The sequence below is a fragment of the Mycteria americana genome, chromosome 14 (genome assembly GCF_035582795.1).
Source record: "Mycteria americana isolate JAX WOST 10 ecotype Jacksonville Zoo and Gardens chromosome 14, USCA_MyAme_1.0, whole genome shotgun sequence".
Lineage (NCBI taxonomy): Eukaryota > Metazoa > Chordata > Aves > Ciconiiformes > Ciconiidae > Mycteria > Mycteria americana.
The window spans coordinates 2,696,428-2,703,044 of record NC_134378.1 but is presented as its reverse complement, the minus strand read 5'-3'; the positions used below and the strand labels follow the sequence as shown (position 1 = coordinate 2,703,044).

At 43.1% G+C, this 6,617-nt stretch overlaps 1 protein-coding gene across 1 annotated transcript in view; it reads left to right on the top strand.

Moving 5' to 3' along the window:
- Positions 1-6,490: 6,490 nt before the first annotated feature.
- Positions 6,491-6,617, top strand: part of ITCH (itchy E3 ubiquitin protein ligase) — a 63,861-nt gene continuing 63,734 nt past the window's right edge. The window contains exon 1 of the mRNA XM_075517551.1: positions 6,491-6,589. The gene's annotated coding sequence lies outside the window, so the exon portion shown is untranslated. The remainder of the gene's footprint in view (positions 6,590-6,617) is intronic.

The following is a 6,617-nucleotide window of genomic DNA, read 5'->3' as shown; positions in this document are numbered from 1 at the left end:
CCCTGAGAGCTTGAGGCTCTGGCTCGGTGGTAAGTCAGTACAACATCACCTTCTCCTCCCTCTCGCAGTTGTAGCAAGCATGAGCATAACACGAACTGAGGACCAAGCCCTGAGCCTTGTAGAGCAAGTTTAACCAAGTAAATTCTCCCTTAATCCAGTCTGGGAAATTATGAGCACTGCACCCGGTATGTTAATGGCATGTGATGGGACTGGTACAGCAACCTTCCTGCCCCTTGCTCTTACTCACCTTAAGTTTGCAATTCAGCTGCCCAGTTACTTAGTGCACACTGAGCATAAGAAAGGCTGGATGAAATAAATAGAGTGAATGAGCAAGATGACTACTCAGCAAGGGATATTCAAAGCCTGGCCTGTTAGCTTCCTTGGAGTCCAAACCAGAGGTTTGGTTCAGGGTTCTTGTTCAGAACTGTAATGCTGCAGCTCCAAGGGACAGACGGACTTAGTGAAACACACAACTTGACCTCTTACTCAACAGGATTGATAGCTTGGGTGGTTTTGTTCTTTTTAGAGGAGGGTATTGGGGTACCCTGGTACGAGGGACTACAAAAGGTAAAGAAGGTACAGCACCCTGAAGCTAATAAAGACTTTTAAAGAATTAACAATGGAAAGCAGTTCATTAGCTTTATTTGGCTTTGGATCAAGCCCCATGTATTTAAATCTCACCCTCTCTCTTTGTATTAGTTTTGATATTACATAGCTTTTTATCAGCATCTGTTCAGCTCTGAAATGCAAACTGATTTATACCAGAGCAATTTGCAAGGAGGTAAACCACTCAGGGGATGAGTCAGCCTTTCTGATGTAGATAATTTACAACTGTATAAATGAGGGAGGTTATCAGGGTGGGTCAGGAATAAACCTGGGTTTACACAAGATACAGGCTCCCTCTCTACTAACATCTCCATTCCAAAAACTCTTCTCAAAGAGCCTGGCAGAAGCAGGCATCCAACTCACACTGACACTGAGCAAATGCATGTGTTCCCGTCCTTTAAGAGTCCTAGATGCAGCACACAGTGAGCAAAGCCGTAACTGGGATCCAAGTGGTGCCTGTAGGTACCCTGCATATCTGCCATGCTGTCTCACCATGGGCCCAGCTGACCTGAAGGCTGCTTGCAAGGTCTCTGTAGGTAAGAGCTGGACAGAGCTGTCAGTTAAAAAATGCATGGTGTGTTTCAAATATCCCAGCACCAGCATGCCATGTCTTTTTCTGAAAACTCCCCAGCAGATTCACAGTATCATGTTCTTCAGTCCCAGGGAAAAATAATGTTCAGCCTTTTGCATGGCGAAGAGAGAAACTATTTTCCCAGTATCTTGTCCTTCCTTTAAAACATCTACAGATCTTGGTTGTGTCATTTCCGTTCTCAAGACACCTACTCGCTCCCTCCCAGTTCTCTGATTATGCACTGTGGAGCAATTGAGTAATAAAATACTTAATTAAATAGCCACATGTCTTTGTTTTACCCTTTAATTAGATTACTCGGAAATAATAATAGTTTCTCACCAACCTGAGGGTTTCGTTCATTCCTTCTCCAGATAACAGGAAGTAATTTATCTTTTCCTACTGAGACTTTTCTAAATCCCAAGTCAAATTAAGCAAATCTGATTTTAAAGTCAATTAGAAATAGATACACTCTGACACTGCACTGTTATCTTCATGAGTGAAATCATGAATTCAGACTCTGACAACAAGGCAGCACAACAAAAATTCTCTTTTTAGGGATGACAATTTTAATATAATAAGTCTGATTTTAAAATATAAAGCACTTGCTGCAATAATTACCTAGTTAACAAAAAGCTCCAGAAGACTTATTTATAAGAAGAATTACTTTATAGTTTTTATAAAGTGGTTTGAAACCAAATAATGAAAAATTATGTGAAAACAAAATATTCCTGCATTTATAAATCACCAACTTTACAAAGCCTTAAGTCAGACAGAAGTGTTAAGCCACTGTTAAAGATTTAAAATAGCTTAGCAGCTAATGGATGCTGATGATATGTGATGACTATTCAACAGTCGTTGTGTGATACTTGCTTGGGGCTGTGTCTAGTCCAAAGTGAGTAAGCATTCACACTATCAAAATTGCTTCCATGGAGAGATGGACCAGCTTTATGTTGTTGACTTATATAGCATTAGTGGACTGAGGTCCTAAATGAAGGTGGACAAAAACCTCAGGAAACTCAACAAAGTCAAACGTGGGTGGTCAAAGATAGTTCTCTGTCTGGGAGGGAGTAACCCCAGTTCAGCAGGACATGGGGTCGACTGCCTAGAAAGCAATTTGGTGGAAGAGGTGCTGAGGTCCTGGTAAACAAGTTGAGTGGGAGTCCACCGAGTGCCCCTGTGCCAAAGAAGGGCAACTGCAGCCAGGGCTGTGTCATCAAGAGTGCAGCCAGCAGGGTGACATAAGGGAACCTTGCCCTTTACTCCGCAGTGGTAAGAACCTATCTGCTAGTGCTGGGTCCAGTTTGAGCTCCCTGGTGCAAGACAGGCACTGATGTACCAGAGTCCAGGGGAGGCCACCAAGATGATCAGGGATGGAGCACAGGGCATATGAGGAGATGCTGAGAGAGCTGGTTCTGTTCAGCCTGGAGAAGAGAAGGCAAAGGGGGATCTTACTGCTGTCTACAGCTGCCTGAGGGGAGGGTGTAAAGAAGATGGAGCCATATTCTTTGCAAAGGTGCACAGGGACAGGATGAGGGATAAGAAGCAAAAGTTCCTACAAGTGAAATTCCAATTAGATATAAGGAAAAAAAAATTCACTGTGCAGGTCATCAAACACTCAACCAGGGCATGAAGAGGCTGTGGGATCTCCATCCTTGAAGGTATTTATCTCGTGACTGGACAAGGCCCTGTGCAGCCTTATCAAAGCTGGTCCTGGTTCAAGCAGGGGGTGGTCCTAGAGGCCTCCAGAGGTTCCTTCCTACCTAAATTATGTTGTATTTATGTGATTCTGTCTGGATTTTTGTGTGCTTCACTAAAATAAAAAAAAAAGATCATTAAACACTTGTCAAGGAGCGAAGAAACCCAGTTCTGTTTCCAACTCTGACAGCGACTTGCTGTGCAACCTTTAGTAAATTATGTAATCTTGGAAATTGGTTTGTCATATGCGAGGTCAATGGGGATCTGCTGGTTGAGAGTGGAAAAAGGGAGTGAATGAAAGCAGGGTCTATTTCAGGAGAGGGGATCCCATACTCTAGGGATAGCAGAATAATAAGGGTGTTCAGTGCTTGTTACGCAGTCTAGTCCCAGCCCTCTAGCTGAGGGAGCTAGGGGCTTTGAGGTATCAGAAAGCAATCTCCATTTACAGACTCATGCTCAAAAATCTAATAGAATTGCAATATTTTAATGATCCTGAAGGATTTTTTTATTACCACACTAAAGATTCAAACATGGAAGCAATTTGCACAACTCTGCCACACAGACACTTATCCTCAGTGGTTTCCCAGTCAACTCCCAGCACCAGCAGCACTAACTTACTGTGCTAGTTCTGGCTGTAACAACACAATTAAGACTGCATTAGTGATTTGAATATTGTTACTTACAATAGCCTCACTGAGAATAAATGCTATACATATTTTGCCACAAGAAACAATCTCTGTTCCAGTGACCTTGAAATCTGGATTGGACTGAGAAAGAATGGAAATAAATTATTAATAACATTATTGAATATTACTAATATGTAATGTTTTATTAATATTTGATATAATTATTAAATATTACCTCTCAGAAATGAACTCCCAGAAGCACTGCTTGACCATATCAAACCTAGGAAATCTGAAAAGCTATAAAGTATACACAGTTTTCCTAAAAAGCCTTTGTACAAGATCATCCTGCACAGCTGTAGCAAACTTTCCTAATCTGTTTGGGTTCTTACTAGTCAAAAGAAACTTATGACAGGGAATAGCAAGAAAATTCCATCCTGTCTGAGTATCTTGTAGTTATAGAAAGCATAGGGAAAAAGAAAATCAGCAAGTAGTCTCCTCCTTTCCCCAAATAAGCAAACAAAAGAAAGGTAAAATCTTGGATACGTAGCTCTTCTGCCACTAAATTATATTAATCTGTGCTTGCCACGTTGTTCTGGCGTTAATTCATTATTTGTTGTTCCAGTTCACTGATAGGCCATGATTTTTAACAGGGGAAATAATCTCTGAAAGATTGTGAATGTGAAGATTGTTCTACATTCATCTTGTCCCGGCAAGCATAAACTAATCAGTAGTCTGTGCACCTGGAATGCATTCTTTTTCTCATGAATTTTACAGAGCAGATAGCGCCAGTGGAACTTGACTTGAGGCATCAGAAGCTGAAAAATAAAGAGGTTAGGGTTGCTGGGGTTGAACAACAATCACTTTTCCGAAATGCCAGTTACAAAAGGAGGAAAAAAATGATAACACAGAGGACAACTTATGTGGTGTCCTTTAAAAGAGACACTGAATGTTATTAATTCACACCTGCTTTAGCAACCTTTACCTTGGAAACCTAAAAACCAGTAAGACAAAAATAGGCACTGCAAATGGCCACACTGCCCTAGGGATATATGCACATCTGTTGAATTTGATAGGAGTCACACGTATGTGTACTTGGGGTAGCATTCAGCTTCTTCCTGCAAACACTGAACTTCTACTAAAGTTAAAATTAATTCAGACAGCTGGGGTAAGAGGTCATAGTACACCTAGCTGCAATGTTCCTACAGTTTTGGGAATCAAAGCACAGGCAATCTGCAAACACAAGCCCAATGTTATGTACCAGCTGGGAGACAGAACAAATATGCTGTAAAGGAAACCCAGCTATGCAGATGTGGAACTCCAGCTGAAGTCAGCCTGAGCTTTACTGTCCTGCCAGGACAGGAATCTGTACCGCAACAACGGATGAGAGATGACTGTTTATGAGGGTGATGCATGAGAGAGAAATGTCTGTTAAGTAAGGCTTGCAGAACTCATTTTTATTTTTATTCATTTGAATGGACCATTTAAATATGGAACTGTAAATATATGTATATGTGGTCAAATATCTGTAAAGGAACATAAAGACTTAAAGGTGCATAGAAAAGCTTTAGAGGAAAAAAAACCCTCCAGAACTTATTTATTTCAGCTGTTCAATTTGTTTAGCTCATATATTGGGCTGTAATCTTGGCTTCAAACTTGCTTTCCAGGGACACGCACCTTTCTGACAAAGCCACACACTTCTGATTTTTCAGTACTCACAGACTCTGACTGAGCAGCATATATTGTTCTATGCTGGAATTAAAGTGATTCCTGTGCTTGAAGTTATGTGCATATATACCTTGGTCAATCATAATTGCAGATGGCTAATTGGCATTGAAACATGTATGTTGTTCTGTTAGGGGAAAACAATCTGAGTTGTTTTCTTGCTTAGGCCTCATCAACAGAAACACCCACTTAACTGTAGCTGTGGGGTCTTTCTTATTGGAGTTTATGTGTGAAGTAGGTAAGACAAGATGGGTCTTCCCTAAGGTTGGTCACATCCCTACCAGTTGTAAGAAAATGCTAAACTTTGCACTTGTAAAGTATGTAATTTTCCTGAAAAATTAGTGAGGATATTCTCCTACTCTTTGAAAATTAAGGAGTCTTTTCTCTGATTTCAGTGCATGGAAACTGAACTCTCTCATTCCTCACTGTCAAAAGAGGAGGTATATTGTAATTTCTATGTATTCACTTACACAATAGTGCATTCTGGTTCAGAAGAAAGACACTTGAAGCAAGAAAAGTTTTATGTAAAGGTTAAGCTTAAGTATCTGCAGTGGGTACGTTAAAACCACAAAACCTTAGTTGTGTGTCACAAAGCCTGCACTGCTACCAGTGATGTCCCAGTTGCTTGACTGGCAGAAACTCAGATTACCCAGTATGTCCCTTTGTGCTACCAGAAATTTCCAGTTATTAGGGTTACAGTGATAACCCAGTGCCACGGATGGCCGCAGGCACGCTAAGGTATTCTTGTGACTTCAGAGGGGCATTAGCCTAGCCTGCGGGGTTGCTTTGACGATCTATGATTTTTACTGTAGTGTGTGTATACATATATACACACACATATATCTATATATACACTGTGTGTGTGTGAGTATATATATACATAATTCTTTCCAGGGACCTGGCCCAGAAGGTTGCTGTGGGAGGTGAGGGGATGACCGGGCCCAAACGGCTCCCAGCCGCTCCGGGCAGCCTCACCAGCACACGGGCAAACCCCAGCTGCGGCCTGGGAACCAAGTGCTATTGCGAAGCGTTCACGTGAGCTTAGCGCCAAAGCCCGGGCACACAAACCGCAGCCACGGGCGAACCGGAGGGGAAGCGCGGCCTCAGCTCCGACCCACGGCCCTGGACCTGCCGCGCCCCGTCCCGCCCCGTCCCTCACCGCCAGCCAGCCCCTCAGGCCGTCGTGAGCATGCGCAGCGCCTGGCGCGGAGCACGCCGGGACTCGTAGTCATTGCGCGCCTGTGGCCGCCGAGCGACTCGGTGCGTGCGCAGATCCCGCTCGACTTTGTAAAGTCGCTGCCTCAGGTTGGGCTCGGACCGGCTGCCATCTTGGCCGAGGGACGGGGGAGCTGCTACGCCGCCGTGCCCGGTGAGGGGAGCGGGGGTTCGCGCTGCGG